General features: G+C 35.4%; 1 protein-coding gene across 6 annotated transcripts in view; it reads right to left on the bottom strand.

The window, feature by feature from the left end:
- Nucleotides 1–24,995, bottom strand: part of fdl (fused lobes) — a 113,049-nt gene that overhangs the window by 78,258 nt on the left and 9,796 nt on the right. For 2 of the 6 annotated variants that reach the window (XM_066296140.1, XM_066296149.1), the window contains exon 1: nt 13,225–13,689. The exons of 3 other annotated variants lie outside the window; for them this stretch is intronic. The gene's annotated coding sequence lies outside the window, so the exon portion shown is untranslated. Of the gene's footprint in view, nt 1–6,537; nt 6,562–13,224; nt 13,690–24,995 lie in introns of those variants that run through there. One more of the 6 variants, XM_066296146.1, reaches the window with a different exon arrangement.

The raw sequence follows: 24,995 nt of genomic DNA, 5'->3' as shown, positions 1-24,995 counted from the left end.
AAATGCTTTGTTAAGGAAATACAGAGTGGTGATTTTTTTACATTTTTTTCAATTTATCATTTACATGCCCCGAAGTTTTCGAGATATTTAACTCAAATTTTCGAACAGCACCATTAGACAAATGCCCCTTATAATATTCCCTGGCAGTGAGAAATTGGCTAAGCGAAAACTATCCACAGAGATGGGCACGTAGTGGAGGAGCAGTTGCTTGGCCTCCTCGATTACCCGATCTAACACTTCCATATTTTTATGTTTGGGGATTTACGAAGGAAAATGTGTACTTTACTCCCGTAAACCGTCAAGAACTTGTCAGACGAATAAGAAATTATGCTCTTAGAATAACTGCTCAGAATTTGAGAGATGTTCGCCGGTTTTACGACGACGTTCTAATTTATATGTAAAACGTAATAACCACCATTTCGAACAATTTTTGTAATAATTATCATTTAATATTCATTTGAATTATTTTGTTATTGAATAAGTGATTCAATATTATCATATTATCAAGTATAACGGACCGAGCTTAACAGAGAAAACAACTTATCTGTGAGCTAGCGAATAGCCGACGTTTCTAATGTTTTTATTTACATTTCAGTCCCCCTCAGGCTTCCAGTCCTTTGATAGTCCCCCATACTAATTATAATGCCTTGTGCATTTTCCTCGATAATAAATGTTGTTTGCACACCTATTTTTGAATATTAAATGATCACCCTGTATAATAGTAACAGACCAAAAATTTGTCTATCTCTGCGTATTACAATGATGCTACGTGATATCGGCCATCGTGTTCATAATGTATCATCCAGGTCAACAAACTTCACGGATGCGTATCAGAATAATTAGTCATGACAGTACCGATAAAGAATGGTACTTGTGACTATTGAAGAATCACTATGTAGCTTTATTAAACAACGCAGATATATCGATATTTAAATATTGTAGTCTTCTGTCATGGGTTAGTCGTCGTGAATTATCCCATGTTGCGAATTGGAATGTTATTAATTTGAGGGGGAAAAACAGCACTTTGTCAACGGGAATAGGAAGTAGAGTTTTCCCGAGATATTGATTATTGAAGTAGTAAGACTAAAATTTTAAATGCGGAATGTTTCTATGAAGGAATGAAGTATGATTGTAACGAGGTAAGAAAAGTAGGTATCAAAAAGTTGCCTCTTTTAGGTAATTTTAAAATTAATGAATTTTCGTAACAGCATCTGAGAAATGTACTTGATAAGCAATAAATTTAGCTGTAGGTGTGACTCCTAGATTTAAAATTTTATGGACCTCAGTATTTTGGTTACAGTCGTAAAATCGATCATTTTCTAAACACTGCACCTAACACATAAAGAAACAGTATAAGGACTTGGGATAGTCGGTATAGGGATTTGGTTAAGTGAGAAAATTTGTACCATAATTTTGTTACACCAACAAAATGACATCCAGAAACGTGCATGCAATACGCCTTTTTGTCATTTATAAATAAGCGAATTTTTAATTGTGTCTTTTCTAACGTGAATATCCAATATAGCAAAAATATGAGGAAACTTCATCACAACAGCTTTAAGCCTTCGTTCCACGTATGAGGCCTATCAGTCCAAGCAAAAATTAAATTTAGCTGGAAATCTGAAATTATTTACACTAAATTGTTCACGTTCTATGTACCTTCTATTTGCCATGTGGCATGAGTTTACTGAAGTTTTTGTAAAAAAGACAAATCGATTTTTGAGCTGTTACATTGTATGTTCCCACAGGTCTCACCTGTGCAAAGCGGTAAGCTTTTTTATAGGAACATGCTCAAAAGTTATGGCTAAATTATCGTGCCGGGGTTGCCGGGGATTTCTAACAATACGTGGTTTGTGTTCGGTGAATCCCAGAATCGACGGGGAAGAAGTTACGCGTCATGAATTTATTAATACGTGGCTAACGGAGCAGCTAGCAAGAACTTGCCTAGAAGTATGCGTCGGATGGCAAAAAAATATGCTTAAGTAGTGCTTAAGGCTCAACCAGATCCGCCACCAAACAAGGGGTTATTGCAAATTATTGCAAAAGACGCAAAAACGGTAATTTTGCAAATTTTGCAAAAGGTGGTTATGTATGGAGCACATTACCGCAACTTGCATTGATTGCATTACAGACAAACATATTGCGGAATTGGATTCTCCGTTTAAAAGAACCCCAAAGCCTTTCGGTTTTGGGGTTCTTTTAAATTTTCTATGATGTTAGATATGTACTTTTTCAAATAATATATTTTGTTTGACCATTATGAATTTTTTTTCAGTAAAAATTACGTTTAAAATAAATGGTGTTAAAACTGTACATTAATAAGTATCATACAATTCTCTAACTATAATTGATAAAAATATTCCTTTTGCAAATTTAGTCAAGACAAGCTAAGAAGTGGTAGAAATAATGTGTTTATACTAGATTTTTTCCATTTCAGAATTTTAACAAAATATATCATAAATTGAAGCGGTCCTGACAGGCCTCATCCGTGAAAACGTGTAAAAAATTACCCCCCCCTCCGTGAAACTAAGGGTCAAAACACTTTAAAAATTACGTCATCCGATCCTATTAAACATTTCGTCTTCGAGAATTCATTAACACTTTTTTAGTACCGTTCAGACGAAAACTCTAATCGAATAGAAAATTAATTTCTTGCGAGAAATAGCTTAATGCTTAACGTTTACACAGGAATAGGTTTAATTAATGTAAAATAACTAATAAAATATAAAATGCAAATTTTCAAGCCAAAAAAGTTGCTTGCAAATTTATATTTTGTAATTTTACTTCTTATATCATATTCATTGCATTTAATGACTCATATTCAAATGAACTTAGGTAACAGTGTGTGGGAAGCAAGATATGTATATGACATTGTAGGAGATATCTATCACCCTTTATATATATGTTTTTGCTCTCAACTGAATGAAGGCCAGTAAGGAAAAAAAATATGAAATTCATCTCCACAGCGATAACATCGCACAGGAAAAAAGCAAATGGAAAAAAATTATTGATGATAATTGTTTAATCGAAATGAGACCGATATTTGAGCTTTTATACAAATATACCTCATCATAATCAACTTGATTGATTTTTGTTATTCTTGGGCTGTTCGGCTTAGACCTAATTTGCTCGATCAACAAATATCAGCGTCAGCATTGCCTATTACTCTTCTTAATAGTGAGAGTCCTTCAGTTTAGTCTCGTTTTGTCGTTCGTTGTGGTTAGAAGTTCATAATAAATCTTTTACTTTTTCGTATCGACTGGTGTTTAATTAACAATAATAAAGTGAAAAATAAACTATTTCGCAAGACTTACACAAGCTTTAAAGGTTTTGGGGGAACAACAAATGTAATTTGTTGATTAATTATCAAGTTTACATTAAATTTGCATTTCTTCATTTTTATTTAAAATTACTCACGAAAGTTCGAAAATAAATTCATGGACATACGGTACAGTTTGTCGGGTATATGTACATATGCACAGGATTGGTCCGTATAGTTAGGTGGCGCCTACTGCTTTTATTATAGAAAAAAGGGCCTTAAATGCAACAGTTGCAGCAGTTATGCAAAATCGCCAAAAAAATTTTACGTCACACAACATGTTGCATAGTTAAAAATGCATCCGAACAGGGAAAAACTTATAATGGAACAACCTGTATATTTTATAAAAACTGGATAAATCTTTTTTTTTAGATTTTAAAAATATATAACGTGTTGACATTTGGTCTAGCTGTTCTCGCAGTATTTGCATTTAAAAATCGGGATTATAGTTTTTTTCAAATCGCAATTGCCATAAATAAACAAATGGACCGAACGAAGATTACAGAAAACGTGTTGAAAATAACGGGGGACACATTCAGGATTTCTGAATTCAGAATGTTCGTAAGATATTTATTTATTTTAAAAAATTATCTTGATCCCGTGACATTTAAATACAATTTTTTGTGTTAATTCGAAATTAAATTATTATTTCCAAGACATAAATAATAAATTTATAGAGTAATTATTAATAACGTTCGATTTATTTGTTTATTTATGGCAATGGATTTTTAAATGCAAATACCTTGAAAATGGCTAAACCAAATGTCAACGTGAGATCTATTTTTAAAATTAGAAAATAACGGTCTGCCCAATTTTTATCAAATATATAGTGTGTGCCATTGTAAATTGACCGGCTTTATGTCTTTTTTCGACGTTGCAATGTTCATCTCAATCGAATCAATCAAAAACTACAAATTTTGTACTTACAGCTTTTTTCATAATAATAGTAATAGGCGCTTTCTAAATACATGGACCGACCCTGTACACAAACGTTCTCGCCTACGTACTTATGACATGCCACAAGATTAGTTCATAGATATCTAAGTAAGAATGGTCACGTTGGAGCCTGTTTTCACTGTTTACCTAACCAGAAGGCTTCGTGTTCACATAGATTTTCACGTATTTGCTGGAACCTTATCTATTTACGAGACAGAGTCAAATGAAAACCTTAAAAACGATATTAAACTTAATTTACTGACACAATATCAAAAACGAAAATGTCATTTCACAATGTGGCCCCTATTACACTCAGTATACCTCCTCCATCGTTTTGGAAGTGTTTGAACACTCAAAGAAAAAATAATCTTGGGGTAGTGCTCATCGCACGAATCACTTCATCATTAGTGGGAAATTTCTTCCCACCTAATAAAGCCTTTTCAAACCGACCAAATGCATAATAATCGCTGGCAGCGAGGTCAGGCGAATATGGAGGATGTGGTAGACATTCAAATTTCAAATCTTTGATGACTTCCGTCATTGTGCGGGCGGTATGTGGTTGCTCATTATCGCGTTGGTAACGGACGCAATTACTCAAAAATCTTTGCCTTTTGGTATTGATGATAGGCTTGAGGCGGGTCCTCAGAAGTGCTGAGTATGTAGCATTAGGGACTGTACCTTCATAAGGCATGTAGCCTCCCAAAATTACCCTTTAGCATCCTAAAGTAGGATCAACATAACCTGTCCTGCTGATAGCTAGGTGCAAAATTTTTTTCACGTCATTCTTAGTTTTTCGTAGACATTCTTTGCTGGCTCGTTTGAGTTTAGGTTGTTGGTGACGCACTCAGGGCTCATTTCCAGTGAAAATCCTTGCCAGGAAGGCATTCCCTGTGGTTTCATACCGTCGCAAGAGTTCCTCGCAAGAATCACTAAATTTTAGTTTAAATTCTGGGATCGATTGTTCTAAAAATAATAATTAAACAAAATAACAGTCCTTCCAATTTATAACATGCAATTCCGGACTTGATTTTTTTAGGCACTTTTAAGGTTTTCATTTGACTCGGCCTCGTACATAATTCCATTATCTGGTAATTGTCAGCAAATCGATACGTACGAGTTCTAGCTGAATCGAGAATAATCGTGATTGAGTAATTTAAGATATTTACAACATGATCTTTGTTAGTGTCAAGATCGAAATGTGGAAAAGTGGAACATGCTCCATTCTATTAGATATTTTCGTTACATTCGCATCGGCAACGATCTTCTGGAAGAGGGAAAAACTGCGATAGACGCGTCATCAAATAATCTACTTTGGTATAACAGGACTTTCTGAAAATTATAATTATAATTAAATAACAATTAATAATAATATTATTATTAAAATATAACAATATTCTAATAATAATATTTAATAATTTAATGTAATAAGACACATTATCTTTTTTATTTTTAATTTCCTAAGATATTCCAAGGAACTAGCTTTGCTCGAGCGATTGTTCGGTTTTGAATAGTTAATTCAAACCGCTGAGATGGGCACCAGAAAAATTATTAAATTTATTAATACTAATCCGACATTCAACAACTTGATAAAAACAAAGATAGAGGCAACTTTTAACGAGTTTATTTGTTCGAGGTAACGAGTTAGTGTTGTACAATAAAATTCCCCTGTTTTTTTATTATTATTTTACTTCAAAGAAGTTGAATTAGTTGAGCTAATCCCATTACGCAGGATGTTCATTGAATAGTTTACCTGTAATAATTGTTTCACGTTTCATCCCATTCACCATATAAAATCACAATGACATACAAAAGCTAATTGTTATCATCAAATTCATTGGAAGGCTATTTTTCTCTATCATTAAATTATTCATTACCCCAAGGTTGTATAAGCTATACTTAATACTGCGTTACGAGATCCCCTCATGAATGCTATAATAATCTCATGGGTGGCTACCACCGAGTAAAACATGTAAATTATTACAATCCCTTGTAATTTAAATGGGGCATTGTGGGATTTTAATTGGAACAATTTTATCCGCCATTTTTGGGAGTAACCTTTTGAAATTATAAATTGGAAACTACAATTTAGTTCCTAGAAAATTGGAGTGTCGGTAACAGGAATCGAAAAGAGAAACTATTAACAAAAATGGGAAAAGTTGGGGAGGTCAGTATTTTTCAAAGGCCAAACTTGATTGATTCATTGTGGTGCAATTTATGCCCTAATTTGATTCAATTCGCATCAGGTACACCCATAACTAGACAGTTCGAACTCTAATACTTACTCAATTTTCAAACGTAAAATTTAACGGAATTCACGTGGGCACACAAGACACACTTTAGCTATTTCTCGGTTTTCTAAATATTGTTGTCATATAAGTAGGTCATACTGCCAATACGATAAAGAAGCATGATCGTGATACAGATAACCAAAAACTCGCTTGAAGGCAGTAGTACCACGAAAAACCAGGAGCAATTTTATTTGAATTTCAGATATACACGTTAACTGATATATAAGTATGATTTATAACAGGATCAAGCAAGAGAGTTTTTGCATCAACATTCATTGTGTCAAGATAGATAAGTGACTTAAAACTCGATAAACGCATTTACTCCAAATTTTTCTAAACATTCCAACAAGGTCTAGGATGTGGACTCGTACGCGTTAATATTCGGTAAATTTCTCCCCTTTTTCCATTAAACAAAAATTTTAATATGATCATTTTTCTTGCAACGATTTAGACACTCCAATGGTGGCCTTCGCTGGTGATTCCCTGTGTTGGCTACAAAATCAGTGTTACCTGTCCCAGCAAAAATCGAAGTTGTTAATTAGGTGTTGTATTCAAAGATTCATAAGGCGTCTAACTAGGTGTCGGTAGCTTTCTGAAGGTAATTTCGTGCTATTACCTTTTAATTTACAAGAGCATGCTTCTTGATTGATTTGACAGCTCTGTTGTAGTTTCACTTCTGCAATCTTATCAGCTAAATCTGCCACTTCTTTTAAAGGTCAAGAACGTGTCGAAAGAGCTACTTGCATATCACGACGTAATCTCTGTAGCCAAAGGAATTTAAGAATCTCCTCGGGTAACGATGCACCTCCTAAAATTTTCATTTCTGATAAGAAAACCGAAGGTTTTTTGTCATCGAGTCGAAGTTGAGAGAAGAGTTTCTTGAATTTTGTTTCTTGAGATTCCGAAAGAACCTCCAAAATCCCTTGACGAAGAGTTTCAAATTTGTTGGTTGTTGGTGGATTAATCACCAAGTCTTCAACACAAACTAAACTGTCTGTATCCATCACTCCGATTGTAGTATGAAATCTCGCTTCATCTGAGAGCACTCCGTTGACGATGAACTGGGATTCTAATTGAGCGAACCATAATTCGGGGTCTTATAGGCTGAAAGGTGGTGTCCTCATGAAAATCCGATCCTTGACTTCATTATGAGGTTCATCGTTAGCTTCCAAACGATTCATATTACGGCCAGAACGAGACATATTTACTTAGTGGGAAATACTTTGATGAACTAAATGATGAACTTGGTAAAAAATCACGTCGAGGTCACCAATTGTCGTAATACGTACGAACGAGAAAATCTTTTATATTAAAAGATGTTGAAGACGAGAGAGTTTATTGATAACTACTGCTTTTGTAATTGTTCAAAAACTTAACATATCTAAATCTATGACATACACTAGCTATTCTAAATATTAAAAAAATAAAATAATAAATGGTGGTGGTTTGCTAAAGCTTGAGATAAAACCATCTTAGCAACTGAACACCTATAAACAAACTACCTGTCGACATTATTATAGATGAACCATTTACTAGTACGGGAGAATTAGGTAATTGAATTCCATCACTGACCTAAACAAGGTATGCCACACATATTATACAGGGTGTCTCTAAAAGGTCTGTACAAAATTCTACCACAGATTTCTGAGGTCAAAACATGACAAAAAAAGGTCTCGTGTTAAAAATTTCTACGAGGCTTCCTTCTTGAGATATTTGAAGCTTAAAGTTCGCTGCATGTCTTGAACAATAATTTTAATTTACTACATATCTATTCTTACAGTTGGATCGAAAGAAATCAAAACTTAAAAACAGGTTACAAATTACTAGAAAACATAGATACCAAACATAAACACGAAAAAATTATACTTTTAGTAGATGTTCGAAATGACCACCATTGACTTGCATACAAAGATTAATCCGACGCAAGAGATTAAAATGTACTCTATTCATCAATTCGTCCCCATAGTTCCTCTTCCCTATTTATGGCCGTGAAGTATACCATGGACTTTAGAGTCCCCCATAAAAAATAATCCATCGGAGTTAAATCCGGTGAGCGCGGTGGCCATGGTACCGGAGCATCATTTCCTCTACCTATCCATCTTCAAATTGGTATGTATAAATAAAAACATGAAGATTTAAATAAAAGGATAAGAATTGAAGACTATTTTTAAGTTTCGATTTTTTTCGATCCAACTGTAAGAATAGATATGTAGTACATTAAAATTATTGTTCCAGACATGCAGCGAACTTTAAGCTTCAAATATCTCAAGAAGGAAGCCTCATAGAGATTTTTTACAAGAGACCTTTTTTCCTTAAAAAATGTAGGAAAACACAAGTTTAGTCATAAATAAATTTTATACCGGGTGATGAAAAAGTTATGCCCTTTTAAAGAGGGTTCATCGAGCGCTGACAACGCCCTCTACATTGTGCATCGAAAATGTAAACGGATTCTGATTTCTTATCCCCAAAAACCGCCCGATACGACATTTTGTGTAGATAGCAGCATTACCAACCAAAAAATTAATTTTTTTGCTTTTTTTTGTTTTCACTTTGACGCTCTGTATTTCGAAAACCGTCCACTTTTGGACTAAGGTAAATTGGGTTAAATCGTCATGTTTTGACCTCAGAAATCTGTGGTAGAATTTTGTACAGACCTTTCAGAGACACCCTGTATACTTCCGCACTTCTGGAATGCCGAAGATTTGGAAGACGATGAGGCACACTTGAATAGCATCGCTGCGAGATGCGCAAAGTGATTAAAGGATTAAAGCGACATTATCCCTCTTATCCCACCCAAGAAACTCGCCGTCTCTTCAGATGTATCATAGTTTCACCCACAGGAGATGGCAAGTGAGCATCTATATCTGAAGTGGGGACGGTTTCGTTAGAATATTCTACGTCTTAAGATCTAAAATTTCATTTTGTGAGACTGCAAAAATTGAGATAGGAAACAGTCTCTTGGATATGAAAGTGTCTCAACGCATACTTAACTCGGGATAAATTTAGGAAGAGCTCACAAAATCACATAATAATTTTATCTCCCTTAGTGTAACCTGGGCTGGTTTATGACGTCTCTGGAGTGCCATCGTCAAGTAAAAATTAAATTTTGCATTAAAAAAATAATGACTATGGTCCACATGTGGCTCTTGAATTGTTCAACAGTCGTTTGTATAAAATCTAAATAGAACAAATATAAACAATAGCGGTCTAGAGGAATGGGAAAACGGTTATTGGCACCTTTCAGTTTTTCATATACGCGCAACACTATTTCCATGTAATATCTAAACTCTTTAACTTATGGCACAACTCAAGATGAAGGGGTACAGTGTAGATATATGATGATTAGTGTCCTGGTCGAGAGAAAAGTTAGACCGCAAAAAAACTTTTTCTCCAATTTTCAAAGCATATGAAAGAACTTCATGTTAAGGTTAGTTCGGGTTAGTTCAGGTTAGTCCAAATCTGATTGAGCCTGAAGTTCGAGATCCCTATCGATGCCCGTTTCTGCAAGTACTTTTCTGTAACTTTGCGCGCAATCGGAACGATCTGCAGGAACCAATTTGCTGTAAATTAGCTCCACTTCCGAAGCGTAGATGTAGAATTAACACTAATGCAACTAATAAAGCTAATGACATCATCAGGATGTTCACGTGATTAAGTCTTGAACCGCTCTATTTCCACGAACCTCCCAAAACCGTAAAGGTGGTTTTGATGGCCGTGATCATCACATGATATTGAGAACAGTTTGCTTTTATCAACACGAGTTTGTAGAATAACGCCAGCACGCAAGTTGGTGGAATCGGTAGATTCAGCTTTGTAAGCAGAGTAATTGAAAGAAAACACGAAGGCCTATTTGACTTTTAACACTACGAGTCTCGATAAGATTCAGAGATTCGACCACTTCTGTTTAAGCAAATAACGTCTCCGACTTATCGTAAAATCGTTCGCTAAGATAGCTACATCAAACAGTTTTCAGTCGAAATTTCGATGTCCTTTGCTTCATTGTCCCATTTTATATGTCTCATTTTCACACTTTTTCCAACTTTATAGGGAATCAAATAATCTTTTTTTTTTAAATCTACCGTTCTCAAAGTTTTTTTCCATAGAAATTACTTATTCGCACTCATCATGTTATAGCAGTTCCAAAGATTTGATTTAATGATCTTTTAATGGGAGCCGAAATACAACTTCTGGAAAGAAACTCTCGATCGCAGAGTTTTTAGCCGAGATTGTTTAGCGCATTATTTCCAACAACAGCAATAACTCGTCTTGAAAGTTTTTCCGATTGAAACGTATAGAAAATCCTTTTCCTTCAATTCTCTTCTTTTAGTCAGTTTCCTAGTGAAGTTAAGAAGTCGTACTCCCATCCTTCAAAAATCCCATCCATAAGAAGTTTATTGCCATTAAACGATATGTAACATACTTCTAGCAGGGCGTTCTATTGGGGTGTTCGATAATTAACGTCGTATTTTTTATGTTTTTTCAAAGTGAATATACTTATATTAATAATAAATATTAATCAGTGATGCAGTGGCCATCTTGGTGGATGACCTTTTGCCATCTTCCGGCAAGTTGGAAAATTTCGCGTTCGAAAAGGCCTTGATTTTTAGAAATAAAAAATTGATTTAACTCATTTTTAACGGCTTGATCAGAATCGAAATTTTTACCATTCAAATGATTTTGAAGAGAACGAAACAAATAATAATCTGATGGCGCCAAGTCTGGGCTATATGGTGGATGAGGTATCAATTCCCAATTTAGTTCCAATAATTTTTGATGCTTTATTAAAGACGTATGGGGACTAGCGTTATCATGGTGGAACAGTACCCCTTTGCGATTGGCTAATTCAGGACGTTTTCTTTTGATTTCTTCGTTCAATTTCAATAGCTCACGACAGTAAACATTCGAATCAATAGTTTGGTTTCTCGGAAGCAGTTCAAAATAAAGAATACCCTTGTAGTCCCACCACACAGATAGCAAAATCTTCTTTCGATGAATATTGGCTTTGGACGTGGATTGCGCAGGTTTATCTTGTTTGGTCCATGGTCGTTTTCGGACTACGTTATCGTAGACAATCCATTTTTCATCACCTATTATGACTCTTTTTAGAAATGGGCCGTTTTGGTTATGATTCAGCAAAGAATCGCATATGTTAATGCGTTGGGTGAGGTGAATCTCCTTCAATTCGTGGGGAACCCAAACATCCGATTTGCTAACGTACCCAAGATGTTTTCAATGCAGAGAAACGGCTGAATTCGATATGTTCAACTTTTCTGCTATCTCTCGAGTTGTCATGCGCCGATTAACTTCGGTTAAGTTCTTTATTTTATCGTTATCAATGGTGATTGGGCGTCCAGTGTGTGGTGCATCTTGGACATTAAAATTTCCGGAACGAAAGCGAGAAAACCAACGCTGCCACTGGCGTGCAGTAAGGCAGTTCTCACCATAAACTTCACACAATTTCTTTTGAGCTTGTACTGCATTTTTGCCCTTTCGAAAGTGAAATAATAAAATGTGTCGATAATGCTCACTTTGATTGTCCATCTTCAACTTAAATTTTAAACAACTTCTTGTTGACTAATCACATTCAATTTGCGATCGAAAAAAGTCGAAAACATAACCTTTAAAATGGCATATACGCGACGAGATCACTATTACTCGATATGTATAAATTAAGCCATCTATGAGGATAAAACGACATTAATTATCGAACAACCCAATATTACATTTGAATTCAACTGTCCCCTTTTTCATAAAGGTAAGCGATTACCTGGACCAATGGGATTTTCAACATTTACGTTTATGGGGAATTTGCATCCAATCTAAATAATGGTGTCTATATTTCATCAAAACAGCCAGACTGGTCCAGCGAAGGGAATGGCCCTCTCGCATTCATGGTCTCATGAGCCATTTTGGATCTGGGATGTGAAATCAATCAAAACTACCAATGAAGGAAAGGAACCAAAAGACACGTACGTGTGGCTAATAACAGCCAAGGACATGGTGGGCGAAAAATTGTTATGTTAAACTTACTATCTTTTTACTTTAGCACAATCATGTAGGTGGTAATGAAAAGTATAAAAGAGAATTTTCTTTTGTTAAAGACAAGAAATGCTGTCATCAAAGCACCTGTAGATGACTGAAAGAAATCTTCTCTAGTTGAGAAGGACACATAGGTATACTCCACATCAAGAGGTCTCAAACTTGTGACGCTGCAGAGTGCACATTCAATATAATTATTCAGTTTCGTCCAACTACCGAACTATACGTTCTATTCCCAATTTCAGAATATGAATCCAAAGTTACGGTTTCATGCGAAGCCTGAAGAGTACCTCCTCAAAAATCATAAAAACCATCAATTAAAAACGGTTTGAACCGTTACAGAACCAACGTGATGGATATTAAACGAGGGTATGGTGGGTGGCGAAAACTGATGGATCCTCGTCCGGATTTTCATAATTTTTTTTAACCTTGACTTCAAGAATGCTCTAGATTTCAGAGTTCAAGGTTTCATACCATGCTTGAAAATTAAAGTATTAAGTATCGATGGATTGGATAATTCTTACGTGGTGACCCCGGAAAATCGATTTAAAAATTCTGTGTCGTCAAAATTTATTAAAAACAAACTAATAAAATGTTAATTTAAAATTCAGCCGGCTTCAGACTATTCCCACAAAATTTTACCTTGTTTCCATATATTCTATCTAGGTCTCCATTTTAAAAAATTCAGCATTCCCAAATCAGCACTAAATCGTCGACGCTGGGCATCCAGGCCTTGGACTAAATATATCTGGTGGCAAGACTCCTTGCTTACTTTTTTTTATTTATGTAACACCATTACATTATTTACAGTTCAACCGTAAACCATCAACTTGCGAAAACACTACCGAATTGCCCATACAACGTCACGTCGCGTCCATTGGTCTGGCCTAAAAACTGTATCAACATCACTCTTTAACACTTCTCTACGTTAAGTCGTACGGTACTACTTCGATTCATAGCACTCCTCAGTTCTTATAAATCGTCTAACTATTTTTAACTGAAGCTGCGTAATTTTGCTCAGGTTCTTTGCGCCGTGTGACGCAGGCTTTAGATTATACACGTCGTAACTTAAGAAGCTTATAAAAGCTCGACATTAAGGTGTCGGTGGCTTGAGTCGACTAGTAAACTAAATCGACTAACTAACCGGTCGAGCTTTCGAGGTGAAACCTCTTAACTGGGCTTTTTATGCATAAATACACAGAAAAGGATGTGCTTCTATCCTGATGGTGTAAATTGTCGAAGAACTCTATCGATTTTCAGATGCATGTTCATTCAAACTTGTTAAGGACTAAACTGAGAATGTCCAGGTAATTTCATTAGGATCAACTTTACATACAGTATGTGAAAAAAGTGTTCATATATCCAAGCGAATTTCTTTTATTCGCATTTTTTTTAACAATTCGAAACAGAGGAAAATTAATATATTCCCAAGAATAAGGGATCATTACACAGATTTGTGAAAAATATAACCAGGACATTGTCCCTTTGTACAGGAAAAATGTCTTTAGGCGTGCCCGAAAAAGTATTCATACACTATCGTTTTGGTTTATTTTTTGCCAAATTTGCTACTCAGTCCAAACTCTATCCATTTGCAATGAGCCTCCACTAGTTCCGTTTGACACAAGTTGGAGCAAATTAAAGTCAAAAACAATAGTTATGGGAAGAACAGGAAAAGAAATTAGCGAAGATGTCGAAAAGTTGGTGACCAAATATCATCAGAAAGGTAAATCTTATAGAAAACTAGCAGAATATGTTAAGGTAAGTTATGCTACTATTCGTTGCATCAAACAAAAATACAAACGAAGCGACAGAAAATAACGCAACGAACGAATTAAATGAAAGATTAATTTTAAAACAGATTAAAAAAATCCCAATTAGGTGCACCTTATGTCGCTTCGCAATTAAAACAGACAACTGGACTAAAAATTCATCCAGACCATTAGATACCATAGCAGAATTCCATACAAAAAGACCCGCCAACAAACCTTGGATAAATGAAGTGGACGGGAAGAAACGTGCTGCGCTCGCTCTAGAACATGTAAAAAAGCCCATGGAGTTCTGGAAAAAAGTTATTTTCTCTGATGAGAGCAAATATAATTTATTCGGATTCCATAGTACCAAGACATTGTGGAGAAAACCGGAGGAAAGAATGAAGAAACGCAATTTCAAACCAACGGTGAAATTGATGGTGGAAACGTGATGGTCTGGGGTCGTATGGCAGCAAAGGGTGTGGGTAATGTAACTTTTACTGATGGAAATATGGATAACTTCTTGTGTAAAAATATCCTGGAAATCAATTTGGAAAATAGTGCTGAAAAGCTCGAACCAGAAGAGAATTTTTACTTTCACCAGGACATTGACCCCAAACATTCATCAAAATTAATTCAAGTGTGGTTACTGTAGAGGGTGTCCCAAAAAAATGTCGACACATTTTAAAGAATGGTGGGCGACGTCAATACGAAGTTTCTTCTTAAATAAACATACGGCCACAAATGGACCGTTTGAACAAAAAATTGCAATATGATTTTGGTCACTGCAATCACTTCTTGTTCGTGTCAGGCATTGTTCGGTTGGCAAACAAACGATGACTTACAGTAATTGTTCAAAATGTTGGCCATTTTCTTCAATGCAAAGATTGCACCGTCGCTTTGTTGACTCTCGGACTCTATGGAATATTCCGGGAATAACTCCTAGGTGTGTGCAACATTATTCTTGCTAACAGATCTTCCTCATTACGAATAAGCGTTTCGTAAACAAAATCTTTGAGATAGCTGCGAAGGAAAAAATCCAGGGAGTTGAGATCAGGAGAACGCGCCGGCCTGGCTGCAAGACCTCTTCCTCCAATCTATCGATGCATATCGATAAGTTCTTCGAATGAGAAATTAACAATTTTTTTTTTGGTTTTGCGAGCATATGTTTGTTAAACAAAAAAATTTGTAATGATGTACCCCACCACCCGTTAAAATATGTCGGTATATTTGTGGGAGACTCTGTGTAAGAAACCTCATATGTTAAAAACATACCGCAATCGCCTGATCTCGATCCTATTGAGCACTTACACGATCATTCGGAGTGACAGATGAGAAAAAGAGAAATTTCAAGCAAAGAGTAACTTCGCAATATTTCGCATGAATGGTCCAAAATACCTGAAAATATTATTTATGATTTAGTTGAATAAATCATCGTTTATAAGCTGTGATGGAGGCTAAGGGGTATCCCATCAAATATTAACTGTAGGGTGTCCGTGTGGACTAACTACGTGATTAAACTTACAACACTGTTTATTAACTTCTCAATAATACAAGAACTCAGAATAAGGTGTAAGGTTTCTCCCCATGGCGTACTGAGTATGAATTTTATGAATATTGTCTTCAGGGTACTTATATTATGAACGTACAATTGATAACACTGATTTATCTAAAAGGCATAATTGAGGATAGTTTGTAGTTTAAACATGACTTGGTCCTTTGGCCGAACTTAATTACGATTTTGCCTCATTGGACAAAGGGATGGTGCTTCTGAATACACACAAATAACCTAATCTTTTGTAGCACCGTTATTACTTTCCCATGAGAAAGTAATATAACGGAAATAAATACATGGGCGTAACCTGAGGTACTTTACGTAATGACTAAATTTCATTTTTATTTAGGGTCATAAAATTTTGGTTTTCATAGCGCATCAGTACTGTTTTGGGCGACCTGCAGACAATTTCCTTTTTTTCCTTATACAAAGAGACAGCTTCTTGGTCATATTTTCCATAAATCTGTTCAACGAAGCGTTATTTGTGCGGACATATTAAATTTTTATTATTTTTGTTTCTAAACTACGAAAATTGAAAATAAATGGGGATTCGCCTGAGTGTACGAATACTATTTTTAACCCAGTTTAGATGTAATTTACCCATATGTTACGCCTATGTGCATCACTATTTTTTAGCAACATATCGAGATTTCAGTATTCATAATTCTCGAAAGCATATGGCTATGTAAAATAAAACTTTCGCCTCATTTTTTGTGAGAACTAGAATTTAGGTACAGCCGCCAGTCTCAATGCTCAAGACCTTCGCAATACTCCTATGCTCGCTCCCTCTCTCTTTCTCTCTCTCTCTCTCTCTCTTGATCGAATTGCCGCATTCACGTGTAATTTATTAATCGAGCTATTCATTTTTGTGAGCTTAAGGTGCATTATTTAACAGTGGAATAAATTACTTCGTAGGTTGTTTCTGAGTTTCTGGTGTCAAGACCCATTACATAGCTAAACTGATGTAACGGGGATTTGTACTGGTTTCTTTTGGAATGCGTGACAATTGAGTTGCCTCTAGAGCAGTAGATCTTAATTTTAATTTTTTTTTCTTTGTGTAACAATTATGTCATCTTTAAAGTAATACCTTTTGTTATGAGAAATTCGCAAGTACTGACCAAAGCGCAAAGATGAATTGGAAGAACTAAATGAAATTGCAAAAGTCAGCTTTACAACGCAATGCAGAGACCATGATCGTTAAAATTTGGTAAACGAAAAGGCGTATAGAATTTCATAAAGTGGTAAAACGTGCTTTAATGGACCTAATCTATCAATGGAAGTTTTATAGGGGTTAACCGTCAGGTATGTTCACATTTCTCTGTTGTCTCATCTTCAAGGAACAACTGAAATTGCCTATCAAATCTCTGATTCGGGCTAGGTCGGGTCAGTGTTATTGTCTCCATATTATGCAGGGTGGTTTCCTTAAGTGTCCCTTTAAAAGCTCTGGATGAATAAGACAACCTTCGCGTATTTTGCACATGGCCACATTAGTTAAATCTTTAGCGAAGATATACCGTGCGGATCTAAATTGTGCCCTCTCTCCCCACTCTCCTTCGCTTTCTAACAAATTATTATTTATCGAAAATTCAAAAGCAGTATTAAACAGGGCAATCGTTTAGCGTTTGATTATTTTTTGAAATGGCGCTTACGTGACCGGTTACCCAAAATAGCCAATTTTCAAAAATTGAAACGTGCATCAAGAGGCATCTCATATTAAAGTTCTTTAGAGACCATATTCAATTGTGTATTGTAATTCAAAATTTGCCGATTAGTTTTTGATAAAAATTAGTAAGAATTTGGTAAAAAATGCAACACAAACTCAGTAAAATAGTGTGTAAACAATAAAAAAGCTTGTTTGTTGATAGGAAATTGGTTTGTATTCGATTTTACTGTGTACTCACAAAGGGTCTTTGATAAAAATAAATAAAAAAGTAAATAAAAATAGCCAACATTTACAAAAATCAACAAACATCAAAAGATCATATTTTTTGTCCTATTTAATGCGGTTTCTGAATAAAAACATTTGTTAAATTGCCAACAGGGAGGGTACGATTTAGAGCCCTTATGGCTTTAGGCAAATTTTTGACAAAAAATTGTCATCTACGTGCTAGATCGAACACTTTTCGGCTTAACCTCGTACTAACATGAAATTTAAAAATAAAACACAATACCTGCTCTCACAGATGAACTCTAGCTGATTCTATTATCGTTAATGTTACGTGACTATTGTAGGCCATCTATTTTTGTGTATCAAACTGCCATCTCAACAAAAAAAATAACTTAAGCAACATTTCCAGAGAAATCCCATTGATTGATTAAATAATAATTATTGCACAAGATGTTTCATATCATTACGGGACAAAGAAGTAAATTGATAATGTTAATGGATGGTTTAAACATTCACTTGTAATTAATAGCTTAACTTTTTATTGAATCGGTGCTTACCTACAGTTCTAACTTAACGAACAATATGCATATAAGTCGCCATATTTTCCAAATATCGTCAATTTTGTCCAAAACTTAATCAAACTAAGTTTGTCAATAATGAGACAATTTTTTTATTAGAATATAAAGTTTAGACTAGACGACTTCAAGCATTTAATTGCGTGAAGCGAGGTTTGAGGCCAGCACAATATTATACAGGGTGGGCCAATGAAAACGAAACAAAGCCGATTTCTCATATTTACCACTCAAAAAAAAAAATCGCTGAAACCCGTCGATTTTTATTTCGAGGGGGAAATTCTTCGCGACCATTGTCAACCGTGCCACTTTCAACCCCTTGGCGGGGGAAGGTGCAACCCTTAAACCTTAAATGGGATTGGGGGCCAAGTGATGCCTCATTTTAAAAATCATCGAAATCTCTTTTCAACGCTATCAACTTTTTTGAATTTGATGTAGTAGTTTTCGAGAAATCACGTTATAAATGTTGAAAGAGCCAACATTGAACAAACCATAGTGTTTTTTCAATTCGTAACTTACATAAAAAAAAAATTGTGGGAAAAACCAAACTTTTCCTGGTAGGTGGATTGGCCGAAGAGGACCAGCGGAGTGGCCCGCAAGATAACCAGATATAACTCCGCTAGATTTTTTTTCCTATAGGGTGACTTAGAGTAAATTTTATAAAACTCAGCCGAAGTGTCTAAATTGTTTACGTCAACAAATCATTGATGAATGTCGCAAGATTGCATTATGGTTTGTTCAATGTTGGCTTCTTCAAAATTTATAACGCGATTTCTCGAAAACTGCTGCATCAAATTAAAAAAAACTTGATAGCGTTGAAAAGAGATTTCGGTGATTTTTAAAATGAGGCATCGCTTGCCCCTTAATCCCATTTAAGGTTTAAGGGTTGCACTTTCCCCCGCCAAGGGGTTGAAAGCGACAAGGTTGACAATGGTCGCAAAAGATTTCTTCCTCGAAATAAAAATCGACGGGTCTCAGCGATTTTTTTTTTAGCGGTAAACATGAGAAATAGGCCTTGTTTCGTTTTGATTGGCCCACCCTGTGTAGTTCTACGAAGGAATTAAGGAACTTTACGTATCACCGTTTTTACCAGTTTTAATAATGTGTTAATTTAGTCTTCTAACTGTATGTGAAATCAACGCAGAAAAACTATTATTATGTGTATTTCCGGTTGTCAATCAGTCGATAAGCTGCAATGAAATAAATAACGAATTGAACCAATCTAAAAACCATTAGCATTGCAGCTTCTCAGTGATAAATTGCTTTAAACGCAATTGATACTCAAGTCATCCAGCGTTTAATCTAACGGATATCTTTTTTGTTCTATAACACTCAAACAGGAGATACCTACCAGCTTCCGAATTATTATTATTGAATAGTTAAACAATATTGATTAACCATTTCTTTATAATTTTTTTTTTTAATTCCAGAATAAAATAGCTGTATTTATGCGAGATAAATTGTTGATCTTAAATGGGCATGGATGAATGGAATGGAAATAAATCATGAATGAATGGACATATACTTCTTAAGAGTTTTGAAGTGCACATATGTGTCGAATTGCATGGATAATTTTGCTGACAAGAACATCTTTTGCTGGGAAAAATTGTACCACATCGAGAGTTCAATACTTGATGATAATGGGAGATTGGGGAAAAAGTTATAAACAAATCAGATATTTCATTGTAGTGGTTTCCCACTTGAATATCTAGTAATCTAATAATTATCATAGCAGTAAATATCTCTTCGTTTACAGGCAACTATTAATAAACAGCCATAGCAAACTGAGGAAAATAGTTTTTTTTATATCCTCTCTATTGGTATCTTTGTGACGTAAATTTTTATACTATTCTGCTGATTATCGATACATTTTCTATGAATAATTAAATTGAAGAACTATGAACAATGCATACTGACGCACTTATGCATAGCAAATTCCTATGGAGTTAATACACAATTGAAACCGTCCCACACTGATTAGGTAAAAACAATACACATGCTTGGTTGATACGAAAATACTCATAATTTCATAGGTTACAGCAACCCCTCCGCACCCCTCCTCTTGCTCTCCCCGCTTCCAAATCCCCCATTAAATTAGAAAAAAATTTACTTTGTGGGAGACCATTTGGAAGCCACTATTATATTTGCACAGTTTTCGCAATTTACCTGTTTCAGCGTAAGAATGAGCCTTTTCTGGAACATAAATTTAGATTTCTGCACTTTCGTCTTTCCATTTGAAGACCATAATACCTTTATAGAGACTCTAAATTTTTCAACAAGGTTAAACGTTCGATTTTTCGAAAATAATATAACAACTCCCTTTGAACAATTTCGAAGAACGTTGTTGCTAAGTGTAAAAGCGTGCGAAATTTCCTGATGGCTCCTCTTTTTCGTAGCATTTGTAGAACGTGGAAAAATATGCTTCCCAAATGCTAAAATTTAATGGAGAAATAGTAATCCCGCCAGCAAAGGTCGAAATGCATGCAGTAAGGGAAAGGCGATGGAAACAGTGCTCCATTCAAATAAATACAATAGAATATGCTTATTGCCATATAAAGGTAGTACCAACACTCTAATTTTTTCCTCTTTCACCTTTTTCTCTTGGTCTCTCTTCTTCATTGCGCTTCAACCCTCATATCACTTCCTAGAAGTATGTGTTTTTCACAGTGTTTTATACCCGCCTTACTCCTCCGAGATTAAATGGGGCAGGATGCTTTTCTTCATAAAGAAGACGGGTTATTTCGAAGAGGAGAAAAAGGCCCTGGAGCGAAGAGGGGTCGATTAGGAAGTGGAGTGAAAATCGGAAAAAAATGTTTTTTCCAAGGGTATGGGATTGATGGAGAGGATTCATCTACAAATGGTCCGAATACGAATGTAATAGAGCACAAATGCAATAGGATATTGAATGTGAAGTTTGAAGTTGATGTCGAACCGAAGATTCTACAAGTTCCACAATTCGAAGGAGAGAAAATCGCAGAATGGGAAGCTATTAATTAGAAACTTGGTGCATAGCATGCCAAGAAGGGTACACGATGTACAACGCGTCCCGTGCGTCTTCACAACATATCAAATTTGCATGAATCAATTATAAATCTTATAACTTTCAATTCTATGATCACAAGACGCAATTTCTCCTTCAACCCTTGTATTCTGATTTCTATGCCTTCCAATAAAATCCCGTACCATCCTGTTAATTTTCATATTATTTTCAGTTTTTAATTCTGCTTAATCGGCTATGTCCATTGTTATAGCCACTAAATTAGCTCTTGTACATCCTATATGACTCGTATGGAACTGGGTAAAACGATGATATTATCGCAGACCGCTGCAAAATGTATTTATACTGAATATATGTATATAGCCATAATGATCTTATCATTACATTTGATTCCCCAAAAAATCTACGTATTTGTTTAAGCCCCCGCAGCTTTGTACAGTGGCGGAAAAATGTATTTTGACACCGCTTCAGGCGGAGCATAAAAATTTTCCTAACTGAAACTATTAAATTGTACTTAATAATCCATTTATAAAATATAAATTTCATAGTAAGTTTTTAAAATTAATCTGTTATTTATTGACAATACGAACATAAGAACTAATAAAAATAAATTGTGAAAAGTCAACTGCGAAATACAACAGGACAAAAGTACTTAGACACATTCTATAAGATGTAATAACAAGAAACAAAAATTTTTTAAAAATATTTTGTGGGGTACCCTTGGGATTTTATAACAGCTTCCAACCGTCTGGGCATAGATTTAACTACATTTGTAGGCACTTCCGAGGAAACAGTATTACATGTGTCCAGTAATTCTCTCTTCAGGTCGGTGCGGTTTTTCATATTTTTTTGTCGAATTTTCCTATCCAATTCTTCCCATAAATGCTCAATTACATTCACGTCAGGTTATTCTGGAGGTGTTTCCAATACACGAGGGGCATTGTACAGAAGCCATTTCCTAAGGGTACCCGTACACGTACACTCGGCGGCCGTCCATGATCGGATTGATAAGGGTGGCCGGCCACCATCGTCCGTTAATACACACGAACAGTTTCACTTCCCTTAGAACCGAAGGCCATAATCCTCAAGTGAAACTGTTCGTGTCCGTTAACAGACGGTGGTGGCCGGCCGCACCTATCAATCCGATCATGGACGGCCGGCCTACTGTACGTGTATAGGTACCTTTACTAAATGCACTTTATGTTTGAGATCGTTATCTTGTTGAAAGTGATGACTATCCTGTAGATTTAATTTAATAGCACTTTGACGCAAATTTGTTGTTAAAATGTCTAAATAAGAGAATTTGTTCATAATACCGTCTACGAACACAAAATTTCCTACACCATTTGTCGCCATGCATTCCCACACCATCACGTTACCTCCTCCATACTTGACAGTGGGTTGCAGATTTTCCTTATTTTTCCAATATTCATATGACTTGTGTATATGAGCTTTCGCGAAATCTAATCGCTCTTTTCTTTTTATCTGATTAATTAAGTGTTTGCGCCGTGCGATACGAGCTTTGAAACTTTCCTTTCTTAATCCGTTTCTAACTGTTCTTGGTGTTACGGACGTCCCTACTGCAGTTTCCAAATCTCTAGCGATGTTTGTTGAATTTTCAAATGACTTTTTCTTAATAATTCTCACAATAAAGCTTTCATCTCTGGCGTTGAGCTTTAAAGGTCTGCCGGATCGTCTTTTATTTTGAACTGAATTTAGATCTTCATATTTATTTATAATATATGCCGGTGTTGAACGGGGTCTATGCATCAATTTTCCTATCGCCCTTGCAGATTTAGCTTCTTTATAAAAAGCAATAATAACGCTTTTTTCTTCAATTCACGATTCTCTCGTTTTTGGCGCCATTGTAATATGAAGTTTAATTCTCACTTTGCTTTAGTTAAGAAGTAACTGAGTCCAAATGATCGCGTTGAACCTGTCGCTACTTGTTGCTTCTGGTTTACAACTAACGAATGATTAAAAAGCGACGTCTTCGTATGCGCCTAAGTACTCTTTTCCTGATGCATTTCATACTTGTTTCGACTTAACTTAATTTTATTGGTTCACACGTTTGTATTTTTAATCATATTTATGTAAAGTTAAAAACCTGGCTAAAAGGTTATTTTTTCATATATACATGATTTTGGGCAATTGATAGTCTCTGCTTTTTAAAGCTTCATTCTCTGACTGGAGCAGTGTCTAAATCCTTTTCTCCGCCACTGTACCTTATTCATCAGTGTACAGTACTTTTTCCCATATCAATTATACTTGATCTTACAAAGAAACCGAAACGCACCATTTGATTGCACAAGGTGGAAATCAAATTTGAAATAGATGTTGCAATTCGGTGGTGAAATCCTATTTTTTGCAGACAGGGCTTTGAAAAAAAAAATTGCATAAATAATAATCCAATTAAGTAAGATTTGGAGAGCGTGTCGGTTAACGTGTACATACAGCATCCCGATTTGAAAACGAACCATCCTCGATAGTCCGGTCCTTATAAAAAATATACATATTAATATGCAGAAACACGCACATTTTTTAAGTCGTTTTTTTGTTAAATTGCAGACACCCTCCATCCGGGGTGTGAACAACCACTAGAATCTTAAATAGGAAGGGGGGTCGAGTCATACCTCATTTGAAAGGCCTTTCAATGACCTTTCCAAACGTACCTGTTTTATTTCATCGAGAGATTTTCGACGAATCATGTTCGAATCATAAACAAGCTTAAGTATCAACTAAATTGCAGAAAAATTGTGTATTAACGTTTTAAGCGTTCAAAATGCCATCCATTCATTTCTAAACAGTATTAAACTCGGTTTTCAAACTCTAACATTCACATAAACTTCTGCTGAATTCCCCTACACGCACCTGTAATTCCGTTCAATCCTTTCAAATCTTGAGACTGACTTCCAAGATGAACAACACATGATTATTTCGGTATTTATTTGCTTATTTGTTTAGTGTGCAAGGCACGTATCTAAATATTCTGTTTGCAAAAAAAAACAGTAAGAATGAGACTGTTCGATTAAAAGAAGTCGATGGAATTCTTCGAATCAATGAGAACCAATTGAGTGGGCGCCGCGACCACCTGATTTAATACCTCTGATTGAAAAGAAAAATTATACTTGCGTGTAGGGAAAATCAGGTAGAAGTTTTTGCGATTGTTAGAGTGGAGTTTAAAAAGCGGCATTATTGTTGTTTTCTACTTCGACGGGGACATGCGAGGTAAAAGAAAACCGACGTAAAGATTGTATACATTTGGAAATCAAATTTGACCTGCTTCTACACATTTACATATTTCCCGTGAAGACCGAAATATCGATCATGATTTGTTTTTAAATTGACACACTGTATATGTCTGTTGTCTGAGATGATTACACCGGGAAATGTTTTAGAAAAACAATCAGCCACTCTTCAAGCGTTATATAACGGAACACCATCTGGTCGAAATCAAAGATTCGTCGAATGTTTGTGGCAAATGTTATCGATGTAATGCATAAGAAAGGACTTTAAATGATGCAAATACCCATATGCGATCAAATTGTTTTCATAAATATATGGGCCAATGGTCACATCGCCGAATAAACTAACCAATACATTTGGTCCGAAACATGCCTGCCGCTCGACGTCTTTGGTATTTTTGTGGATT

Source organism: Euwallacea fornicatus, chromosome 24 (assembly GCF_040115645.1).
Source record: "Euwallacea fornicatus isolate EFF26 chromosome 24, ASM4011564v1, whole genome shotgun sequence".
NCBI lineage: Eukaryota > Metazoa > Arthropoda > Insecta > Coleoptera > Curculionidae > Euwallacea > Euwallacea fornicatus.
The sequence above is the reverse complement of the archived record's forward strand: the minus strand, read 5'-3'. Positions and strand labels throughout refer to the sequence as shown.